Here is an 11,795-nt window from a genome sequence, read left to right as displayed (position 1 = left end):
CTCCCCTCTCAGCTTTACCTGTTTTCCCTTTTTCTTCAGCTTAGTTTCTTCATCCCTCTCTCTCTTAGCCCTCTTTTCCTCCCCCTCTCTGCCTTTGAAAAGTCTTCTCTCTGGTGTTCCACTGCTTCTCAGGCCCTTCAGGGACCTCTCTCTGACCCCCTTCTTCAATCGAAGCTGTTTGGTTTCCCCGTCATCATATTCGTCATTAAAGTCAGGTAACCACCAGAACAACACCTCATACAGAGAGGTCTCAGGCTGCAGGAAACAGGAAATGGTCATTACTACGTTATATAAAAATGCAACATTTCCCAAGATTTTACTGAGTTACAGTTCATATAAGGAAATCAGTCAATTTAAATAAATAAATTAGGCCCTAATCTATGGATTTCACTTGCTGGGAATACAGATTTAAATCTGTTGGTCACAGATACCTTTAAAAAAAGGTAGGGGCGTGGATCAGAAAACCAGTCAGTATCTGGTGTGACCACCTTTCCTTCGCATAGAGTTGATCAGGCTGTTGATTGTGGCCTGTGGAATGTTGTCCCACTCCTCTTCAATGGCTCTTCAAAGCTGCTGGATATTGGCGGGAACTGGAACACGCTGGTCAATCCAGCCTGCCCATACCATAACCCCACCGCCACTATGGCGCACTCTGTTCACAACATTGACGTCAGCAAAACGCTCGCCTACACGCTGTGTGCCATCTGCCCGGTACAGTTGAAACCGGGATTAATCTGTGAAGAGCACACTTCTCCAGCATGCCAGTGGCCATCGAAGGTGAGCATTTGGTGAGCATTTGCCCACTGAAGTCAGTTACAATGCCAAACTGCAGTCAGGTCAAGACCCTGGTGAGGACGACGAGCACGCAGATGAGCTTCCTTGAGACGGTTTCTGACAGTTTGTGAAGAAAATCTTTGGTTGCGCATACCCACAGTTTCATCAGCTGTCCGGGTGGCTGGTCTCAGACAATCCAACAGGTGCAGAAGCCGGATGTGGAGCTCCTGGGCTGGCGTGGTTACACGTGGTCTGCAGTTGTGAGGCAAGGTAGACGTACTGCAAATTCTCCAAAATAACATTGGAGGTGAATTATGGTAAGGAAATGCATGCCAATCACATGCCAATCGCACGCTCCTTCAGAACTTGAGACATATGTGGCATTGTGTTGTGTGACAAAACTGGACATTTTAGTGGCCTTTTATTGTCTCCAGTGCAAGGTGGTCATGCTGTTTAATCAGCTTTTTGATATGCTACATCTGTCAGGTGGATAGATTATCTTGGCAAATGAGAAAGGCTCACTAACAGGGATGTAAACACATTTGTGCACAACATTTTAGAGAAATAAGCTTTTGTGCATATAGAACATTTCTGGGATCTTTTATTTCAGCCCATGAAACATGGGACAAACACTTTACATGTATATTTATGTTCCGTATAGTATATAGTTTGTTTGCAAACTTCAGCATACAATCACATCACTCATCGACGAGACACAGAGGTCTCAGCCCTCAATGCATTCAGGGCAGAGGAGGCTGGTGAGAGGAGCCATATGAGGGCGGGCTCATTGTAATGGCTGGAATCAATAAATAGAGAAACCATGTTTGACTCGGTCCTATGTTTGATACCCTTCCATTTATTTCATTACAGCCCTTACATTGAGCCCCTCCTCCTGTAGCTCTGCCCACCAGCCTCCTCTGATTCAGGGGTATAATATTTATTTTTTTGAGGAATGTAGAGGTCACATACACATTATTTCACTGAATGTCGTATGCCATCTTAGTCTTTCAAGCATAATCAGCATACTACCCCATATGTGTACACTACCTAATAAATGTTCACATATACTCATACCTACTAAATATTATAGAAGTATGATTCCATACACACCCGGTGTCACCTGAACGTCCTTGAGAAGCCAGCCATTTGAATGGATGCTCCAGCTAACCGTCAGTGACAGCAGTAGCTGATCTGCAAAGTGCAGATGAAAACCAGTACACACTGCAGGCCTTTAGGAGTGGCACTTTGCAGCAAATCTCCTGTAATTCATACCATGTTGGGAATGAGGATTCTGAGCCCGGAGAGACAGGAGAGTATTTTGTTTCTGTGCCACTACCTCCTGTGGTTGGACTTTGGGTCTCAATGCAGAGATTGCCTCACAGTCAGCGCATCAGCATAACTCCTCTTCCTCCACAGCCCGTCGACCTTTAATGGTTTCTATAGGATGACAAGGCGCTCACATTATGGATGTAAACCTACAAAAAAATGTGTGTCTGTATGTGTCATTGTTACTGACTGGTTTGAGTTAAAGTTTAACCCCCAAAATGTATATTAATTGTGCTTTAACAACTCAACATAATTGTATATAGTAAGTGTAGTGGGCCGTGGTCCACACTAGTGTACTTGCCATTTAGTTTCTGAAAGCCGGAGCTGAGCAGCAGGATTGTGATAGCTATGAGCAGACAGCGGTTAAGTGTGAACCCTTCCCATGGTGTCTCTATCTGGCTCAGGTTCTGGGGGGATATAGCCTTACGCAGAGACACTGACGAATACAGAGACAGAGTGAAAGACACGGTTTATAACAGCATAAATCACAGTGTCGTAATGTAAAGTGCGTAAAGTACTTAAGTATAAATACTTTGAAGTACTACTTAAGTCGTTTTTTGGAGTATTTGTACTTTACTTTACTATTTATATATACAGTACTAGTCAAAGATTTGGACACACCTACTCATTCAAGGGTTTTCATTTGTTTCTAGTATTTTCTAGATTGTAGAATAATAGTGAAGACATCAAAACTATGAAATAACACATACGGAATCATGTAGTAACCAAAAAAGTTAAACAAATCAAAATATATTTTTGATTTTAGATTCTTCAAAGTAGCCACCTTTTGCCTTGATGATAGCTTTGCACACTCTTGGCATTCTCTCAACCAGCTTCGTGAGGAATGCTTTTCCAAAAGTCTTGAGTTCCCACATATTCTGAGCACTTGTTGGCTGCTTTTCTTTCACTCTGCGGTCCAACTCATCCCAAACCATCTCAATTGGGTTGATGTTGGGTGATTGTGGAGGCCAGGTCATCTGATGCAGCACTCCATCACTCTCCTTATTGGTCAAATAGCCCTTACACAGCCTGGAGGTGTGTTTGGTCAAGATCCTGTTGAAAAACAGATGATAGTCCCACTAAGCGCAAACCAAATGGGATGGGATATCGCTGTAGAATGCTGTGGTAACCATGCTAGATAAGTGTGCCTTGAATTCTAAATAAATCACAGATAGTGTCACCAGCAAAGCACCCCCACACCATCACACCTCCTCCTCCATGCTTCACGGTGAGAACCACACATGCAGAGATCATCCGTTCACCTACTGTGCGTCACAAAGACACGGCGATTGGAACCAAAAAAAGTACAGATTTCCACCGGTCTAATGTCTATTGCTCATGTTTCTTGGCCCATGCAAGTCTTTTAGTAGTGGTTTCTTTGCAGCATTTTGACCATGAAGACCTGATTCACGCAGTCTCCTCTGAAAAGTTGATGTTGAGATGTGTCTGTTACTTGAACTCTGTGGAGCATTTATTTGGGCTGCAAACTGAGGTGCAGTTAACTCTAATTAACTTATCCTCTGCACCAGTGGTAACTCTGAGTCTTTTTTTCCTGTGGCGGTCCTCATGACAGCCAGTTTCATCATAGCACTTGATGGTTTTTGCGATTGCACTTGAAGAAACTTTAAAATTCTTGAAATTTTCCGTATTGACTGACCTTCATGTCTCAAAGTAATGATAGACGTTTGTTTCTCTTTGCTTATTTGAGCTGTTCTTGCCGTGCTCTAGCAACAGGTGTTGCTAGAGCACGATGGGACATGGAGATCCCGTTAGGCCAAACCATCCCCTAACCTGGACGACGCTGTGCCAATTGTGCGCCGCCTCATGCGTCTCTCGATCGCGGCCGGCTGCGACACAGCCCGGGATTGAACCTGGGTCTGTAGTGACGCCTCAAGAACTGTGATGCAGTGCCTTAGACCGCAGCACCAATCAGGAGACCGACTACTATTTACTTTATTTACTTTTACTTCACTACATTCCTAAAGAAAATAATGTACTTTTTACTCCCTACATTTTCCTTGGCACCCAAAAGTACTCATTACATTTTAAATGCTAAGCACGATAGGAAAATTGTCCAATTCACACACATATCAAGTGTATACGTGGTCATCCCTACTGCCTCTGATCTGGCGGAATCACTAAACACAAATGCATTGTTTGTAAAGTGTTGGAGTGTGCCCCTGGCTATCCATGCATTTTAAAAACAAGAAAATGGTGCTGTCTGCTTTGCTTAATATAAGGAATTTTAAATGATTTATACTTTAGGTACTTAAGTATATTTAGAACCAAATACTTTTAGACTTTTACTCAAGTAGTATTTTACTGCGTAACTTTCACTTTTACTTGAGTAACTTTCTATTAAGGTATCTTTACTTTTACTCATGTATGACAATTGGGTACTTTTTCCACCACTGATAAATCAGGTGACTTTGTCATGTTATTGTGAGAGAGAGACAGAGATAGCGAGAGAGAGGCAGAGAACGAGAGATAGAGAGAGAGAGATATCAAGGGCAGAGAGAGACAGAGGAGAGAGAGAGGTGGGCTCACTGCTTCTGCCGGGGACACTGGGTTCTCTGGGCATTATCTTGGGGACTTGCTGCTGCATGACTGGAGGTTCCTGTTGAGAAGGCATGGTCTGTTCCTGTAGGGTTCTTCTTCTCTCCTGAGCATACATTTCTGCAAAGAAACAGATCAGTTAGCCAGGGGCTATGTTGACCACCAGATAACCACATAAAATACAATGAACAAAAATATAAACGCAACATGCAACAATTTCTATGATTTTACTGAGTTACAGTTCATGTAAGGAAATAGTACATTCAAATTAATTAATTAGGCCCTAATATATGGATTTCACATGACTGGGAATACAGATATGCATGTTGGTCAAAGGTACCTTTAAAAAAGTAGGGGCTTGGATCAGAAAACCAGTCAGTATATTGTGTGACCACCATTTGCCTCATGCAGCGTGACACATCTCCCTCACATAGAGTTGATCAAGCTGTTGTTTGTGGCCTGTGGAATGTTGTTCCACTCCTCTTAAATGGATGTGCAAAGTTACTGGATATTGGCGGGAACTGGAACACGCTGTCAAACACGTCAATCCAGAGCATCCCAAACATGCTCAATGGGTGACATGTCTGGTGAGTATGCAGGCCATGGAAGAACTGGGACATTTTCAGCTTCCAGGAATTGTGTACAGATCCTTGCAACATGGGGCCGTACATGAGGTGATTGCGGCAGATGAATGGCATGACAATGGGCCTCAGAATCTCGTTATGGTATCTCTGTACGTTCAAATTACAATCGATAATATGTTAGAGCCGACTTATGGTAGAGAAATTAGCATAAAATGATCTGGCAACAACTCTGGTGGACGTTCCTTCAGTCAGCATGCCAATTGCATGCTCCCTCAACATTTGAGACATCTGTGGCATTGTGTTGAGTGACAAAGCTGCACATTTTAGAGTAGCCTTTTATTGTCCCCAACACAAGGTGCACATGTGTATTGATCATGCTGTTTATTCAGGAGAAATGCTCACTAAGAGGGATGTAAACAAATGTGTGCACAACATTTTAGAGAAATAAGCTTTTTGTGCGTGTTACACATTTTTTGGATCTTTTATTTCAGCTCAGGAAACATGGGACCAACACTTTACATGTTGTGTTTATATTTTTGTTTAGTATAGTATTAGAAGCATCATGTTACATCCATCTGTGTAACGGTCGTCTTGTGGTGAATGAGCGGACCAAGGCACAGCGGGTGATGAATACATAATGACTATTTATTAAAGAATGACGAAACACGAAAACTCCTTAACACACTACAAAAACAAATAAACGACGTAGACTGACCTAAAACATGAGAACTTACATATAACACGAAGAACGCACAAACAGGTACAGACTACAACAAACAAACAAACAAACGAAACAGTCCCGTGTGGTGTACAGACACAAACACGGAAGACAACCACCCACAACAAACAATGTGAAACAACCTACCTATATATGGTTCTCAATCAGAGGAAAACGTCAACCACCTGCCTCTGATTGAGAGCCATACAAGGTCAATTAACACTGACACTTAACATAGAACAAACAACACAGACTGCCCACCCAGCTCACGTCCTGACCCACTAAACACAACTATACAAAAGGAAAACAAGGTCAGGAACGTGACAATCTGTCACATTTAGCAGGGATAGACAGGGTTTTGGTACTGTATACTCTAAGTCTCACCGCTAGTGATGTAAAATGCGGTAAGTGAAGGAGTATGAGAGAAATGAAATGAGAGGAAGAAAGACAATGTATACTCAGTTGTAACTAACCTCCCTTGCTTTAAGGATAGGAGCTCTGCTGCCAGTAAGTTACTGTAGTTGAAACTCCCCCAATACGTCTCTGTGAGGTGAATTCACACTACGGTGCTCATAGGACCAGATATCATATTTCAATGGCATGGTGAATATGTAGAGGTATGCTGATACCACCAGGCTACACCAATCACGTAATTAGATACCGGTGTTCTGAAATAGGGCCCATAATGGTTTTAGTACACTTTATGTAAAAGCTTCTTAAAACCTTTTCTCAATAGGGGGGCGCCATTTCGACTTTGTAAAAATTCGTTCCCAAATTAAACTGCCTCGTACTCAATTCTTGCTCGTACAATATGCATATTATTATTACTATTGGATATAAAACACTCTCTAGTTTCTAAAACCGTTTGAATTATATCGGTGAGTAAAACAGAACTCATTTTGCAGCAAACTTCCTGTCAGGAAGTGAGAAATCTGAAATCGGGCACTCTGTTCCAGGGTCAGTTTATTAATTTGCATGTAATCTATGGGTCGACATGCACTGCATACGCCTTCCCCTAGATGTCAGTAAGCAGTGAGAATTGGAATGGAGTATCTAGGTAGATCTGAGGCCGTACAAAAGCTCTTGGAACCGGGGTGGCAATCTTTTCAACGTTCGTCATGACGCGAGACAGACCTCAGGATTGCATTCTGAAAAGCTCTCGTTATAGGAGTTAGATTTATCCGGCTCTGATTTTATTCGATATAGGTGTTAAAAACATCATAATGTAGTTAATTTAAACCGAGTTATATCAGTTTATATCAGTACATTGCGATTTTCGGTATTTTGTTTGTGCTGCGTTATGGTGAGTTGGACACGTTTTCGCCACATGGCTAATGTTTGCTGCTAATTCCAAAGTTGAAGACTACAATCTACAACCGAGCAACGATTATTCTGGACAAAGGACAACTTGCACAAGATTCTGATGGAAGCTCATCAAATAGTAAGAACTATTTATGATGTTAATTCGTTGTTCTGTTGAAAAATGTTAAACTATTATTCCGCCATTAATTTCGGTGCGGTCTCGTTTTAACGCACGCTGTATGTCATAGTAACGTTAATTTAAAAAATCTAACACAGCGGTTGCATTAAGAACTAATGTATCTTTCATTTGCTGTCCAACCTGTATTTTTTAGTCATTTTTACCTTTTTACATTTTAGTCATTTAGCAGACGCTCTTATCCAGAGCGACTTACAGTAGAGTGCATACATTTTAATACATTTACATACTGAGACAAGGATATCCCTACCGGCCAAACCCTCCCTAACCCGGACGACGCTATGCCAATTGTGCGTCGCCCCACGGACCTCCCGGTTGCGGCCGGCTGCGACAGAGCCTGGGCGTGAACCCAGAGACTCTGGTGGCGCAGCTAGCACTGCGATGCAGTGCCCTAGACCACTGCGCCACCCTTAGTCAAGTTTATGATTAGTTATTGATTAGATCAGGTGCCTCTCCCAAGATTTCTCCCGACATTTTGTTTGCAGTTTGGCTACTATTCTCATTGTATAACCACGATTTGTGCCGCTAAATATGCACATTTTCGAACAAACCATATATGTATTGTGTAATATGATGTTATAGGACTGTCATCTGATGAAGTTTTGAGAAGGTTAGTGAAAAATGTAATATCTTTTGCTGGTTTATTCGCTATCGCTAACGTGCATGAATCAATGCTGCTGTGTGGTTGGCTATTGTAGTAAGCTAATATAATGCTATATTGTGTTTTCGCTGTAAAACACTTAAAAAATCTGAAATATTGGCTGGATTCACAAGATGTTGGTCTTTCATTTGCTGTACGCTGTGTATTTTTCATAAATGTTTTATGATGAGTATTTAGGTAATTCACGTTGGTCTCTGTAGTTATTCTAGCTGCTTTGGTGAGATTTTGTGATGGTGGCTGCAATGTAAAACTATTATTTATACCTCAAATATGCAAATTTTTCTAACAAAACATATGCTATACAATAAATATGTTATCAGACTGTCATCTGATGAAGTTGTTTCTTGGTTAGTGACTATTTATATCTTTATTTGGTCGAATTTGTGATAGCTACCTATGCAGTAAAAAAATGGTGGAGAAAAAAAAGTTGGGTCTTTTGCTATCATGGTTAGCTAATAGAAATACATATTGTGTCTTCCCTGTAAAACATTTTAAAAATCAGAAATGATGGCTGGATTCACAAGATGTGTATCTTTCATCTGGTGTCTTGGACTTGTGATTTCATGATATTTAGATACTAGTATTTACTAGGCTATGCTAGTCAGCTTTTTTACTGATGAGGGTGCTCCCGGATCCGGGATGAGTACCAAGTAAAAGTTAACATCAAGACAGCCATGGCAGATGGTTTACATCGTTTTCATGCTCATCAAACCATTCAGTGACCACTCGGACCCTGTGGATGGGGGAATTGTCATTTTATGGGGGCATAGCCATGGTATCCAAAATAATGGGTAACTGGGCCTGTCCAGCATTTTTATACATGACCCTAAGCATGATGGGATTTTAATTGTTTAATTAACTCAGGAACCACACCTGTGTGGAAGCACCTGCTTTCAATATACTTTGTATCCCTCATTTACTCAAGGTTTCCTTAATTTTGGCAGTTACACTATATATACAAAAGTATGTGGACAACCCTTCAAATTAGTGGGTTTGGCTATTTCAGCCAAACCAGTTTCTGAGAGGTGTGTAAAATCGAGCACATAACCATTCAATCTCCATGCACAAAGATTGGCAGCAGAATGGCCTTACTGAAGAGCTCAGTGACTTTCAACGTGCCACCGTCATAGGATGCCACCTTTCCAACAAGTCAGTTCATCAAATGTCTGCACTGCTAGAGCTGACCCGGTCAACTGTAAGTGCTGTTATTGTGACGTGGAAACGTCTAGGAGCAACAACGGCTTAGCCGTGAAGTGGTAGGGCACACAAGCTCATAGAATGGGACTGCCGAGTGCTGTAGCGCATAAAAATTGCCTGTCCTTGGTTACAACACTTACTATCGAGTTCTAAACTGCCTTTGGAAGCAACGTCAGCACAAACTAAAGCAGGAAGTACCAGTGACTCGCTCAATACGGAAGAGGTCAGATGACGCGGATGCTACGCTACAGGACTGTTTTGGTAGCACAGACTGGAATATGTTCCGGGATTCATCCAATGGCATTGAGGAGTATACCACCTCAGTCACCGGCTTCATCAATAAGTGCATCGACAATGTCGTCCCCACAATGTCCGTACATACATATCCCAACCAGAAGCCATAGATAACAGGCAACATCTGCATCGAGCTAAAGGCTAGAGCTGCCGCTTTCAAGGAGTGGGACACTAATCCGGACGCTTATAAGAAATCCCGCTATGCACTCAGACCATTAAACAAGCAAAGCATCAATACAGGATTAAGACTGAATCGTACTACAACGGCTCTGACGCTTGTCGGATGTGGCAAGGCTTGAAAACTATTGCCGACTAAAAAGGGAGACCCAAACGCCAGCTGCCCAGTGATGCGAGCCTACCAGATGAGCTAAATGCCTTTTATGCTCGCTTCTAGGCAAGCAATACTGATGCAAGCATGAGAGCACCAGCTATTCTGGATGACTGTGTGATAACTCTCTTTGTAGCCGATGTGAGCAAGACCTTTAAACAGGTCAACATTCACACAGCCGCGGGGCCAGACAGATTGCGAGGAAGTGTACTCAAAGCATGCACAGAGCAACTGGCAAGTGTCTTCACTGACATTTTCAACCTCTCCCTGACCGAGTCTGTAATACCTACATGTTTCAAGCAGACCACCATAGTCCATGTGCCCAAGGAAGCGAAGGTAACCTGCCTAAATGATTATCGCCCCGTAGCACTCACCTCGGTAGCCATGAAGTGCTTCGAAAGGCTGCAACAGCATCCTCCCGGACACCCTAGACCCACTCCAATTCGCATACCGCCCCAACAGATCCACAGATGACGGAATCTCAATCGCACTCCACACTGTCCTTTCCATCCTGGACAAAAGAAACAACTATGTGAGAATGATGTTTATTTACTACAGCTCAGCGTTCAACACCATAGTGCACACTAGTCTCATCAATAAGCTAAGGGTAGGCAACAACATGTCTGCCATGCTGATCCTCAACACTGGGGCCCCTCAGGGGTGTGTACTTAGTCCCCTTCTGTACTCCCTGTTCACCCACGACTGCATGGCCAAACACGACTCCAACACCATCATTAAGTTTTCTGACGACACAACAGTGATCACCGACAACAATGAGACAGCCTATAGGGAGGAGGTCAGAGAACTGAGCACTGGAAGTGTGGTGCCAGAACAACAACCTCTCCCTCAATGTGAGCAAGACAAAGGAGCTGACAGTGGACTACAGGAAAAGACGGGCCGAACAGGCCCCTATTAACATCGACGGGCCTGTAGTGGAGCGGGTTGAGAATTTCACGTTCCTTGGTTTCCACATCACCAACGAACTATCATGGCCCAAACACACCAAGACAGTCGTGAAGAGGGCACGACAAAACCTTTTCCCCCTCGGGAGACTGAAAAGATTTGGCAATGGTCCCCAGATCCTCAAAAAGTTCTACAGCTGCACCATCGAGAGCATCCTTACCGGATGCATCACCACCTGGTATGACAACTGCTCGGCATCTGACTGTAAGGTGCTACAGAGGGTAGTGCGTACGGCCCAGTACATCACTGGGGCCAAGCTTCCTGCCATCCAGGACCTACAGATGAAGACAGTTGTGAAGAGGGCACGAAAAAACATTTTCCCCCTCAGGAGACTGAAAAGATTTGGCAATGGTCCCCAGATCCTCAAAAAGTTACGCAGCTGCACCATCGAGAGCATCCTGACCGGATGCATCACCACCTGGTATGGCAACTGCTCGGCATCTGACTGTAAGGTGCTACAGAGGGTAGTGCGTACGGCCCAGTACACCACTGGGGCCAAGCTTCCTGCCATCCAGGACCTACAGTTGAAGTCGGACGTTTACATACACCTTAGCCAAATGCATTTAAACTCAGTTTTTCACAATTCCTGACATTTAATCCTAGTAAAAATTCCCTGTCTTAGGTCAGTTAGGATCATCACTTTATTTGAAGAATGTGAAATGTCAGAACAATAGTAGAGAGATTGATTTATTTCAGCTTTTATTTCCAGTGGGTCAGAAGTTTATATATACTCAATTAGTATTTGGTAGCATTGCCTTTAAATTGTTTAACTTTAGCTGCTGCTACTCACTGTTTATTTTCTATGCATAGTCATTTTACCCCTACCTACATGTACAAATGACCTCGACACACCTGTACCCCCACATTGACTCTGTAACGGTACTTCCTGTATATAG

At 42.9% G+C, this 11,795-nt stretch overlaps 1 protein-coding gene across 3 annotated transcripts in view; it reads left to right on the top strand.

The window, feature by feature from the left end:
* Positions 1-729: 729 nt before the first annotated feature.
* The window catches only part of LOC129824346 (leucine-rich repeat and immunoglobulin-like domain-containing nogo receptor-interacting protein 3), a 189,655-nt gene continuing 178,589 nt past the window's right edge, over positions 730-11,795 (top strand). For all 3 annotated transcript variants that reach the window (XM_055883928.1, XM_055883927.1, XM_055883926.1), the window contains exon 1: positions 730-1,091. The gene's annotated coding sequence lies outside the window, so the exon portion shown is untranslated. The remainder of the gene's footprint in view (positions 1,092-11,795) is intronic.

This window comes from Salvelinus fontinalis, chromosome 26, assembly GCF_029448725.1.
Source record: "Salvelinus fontinalis isolate EN_2023a chromosome 26, ASM2944872v1, whole genome shotgun sequence".
Classification (NCBI taxonomy): Eukaryota; Metazoa; Chordata; class Actinopteri; order Salmoniformes; family Salmonidae; genus Salvelinus; species Salvelinus fontinalis.
Note: the sequence above shows the minus strand (reverse complement) of the source record. Positions and strands in the feature narration are given on the sequence as shown.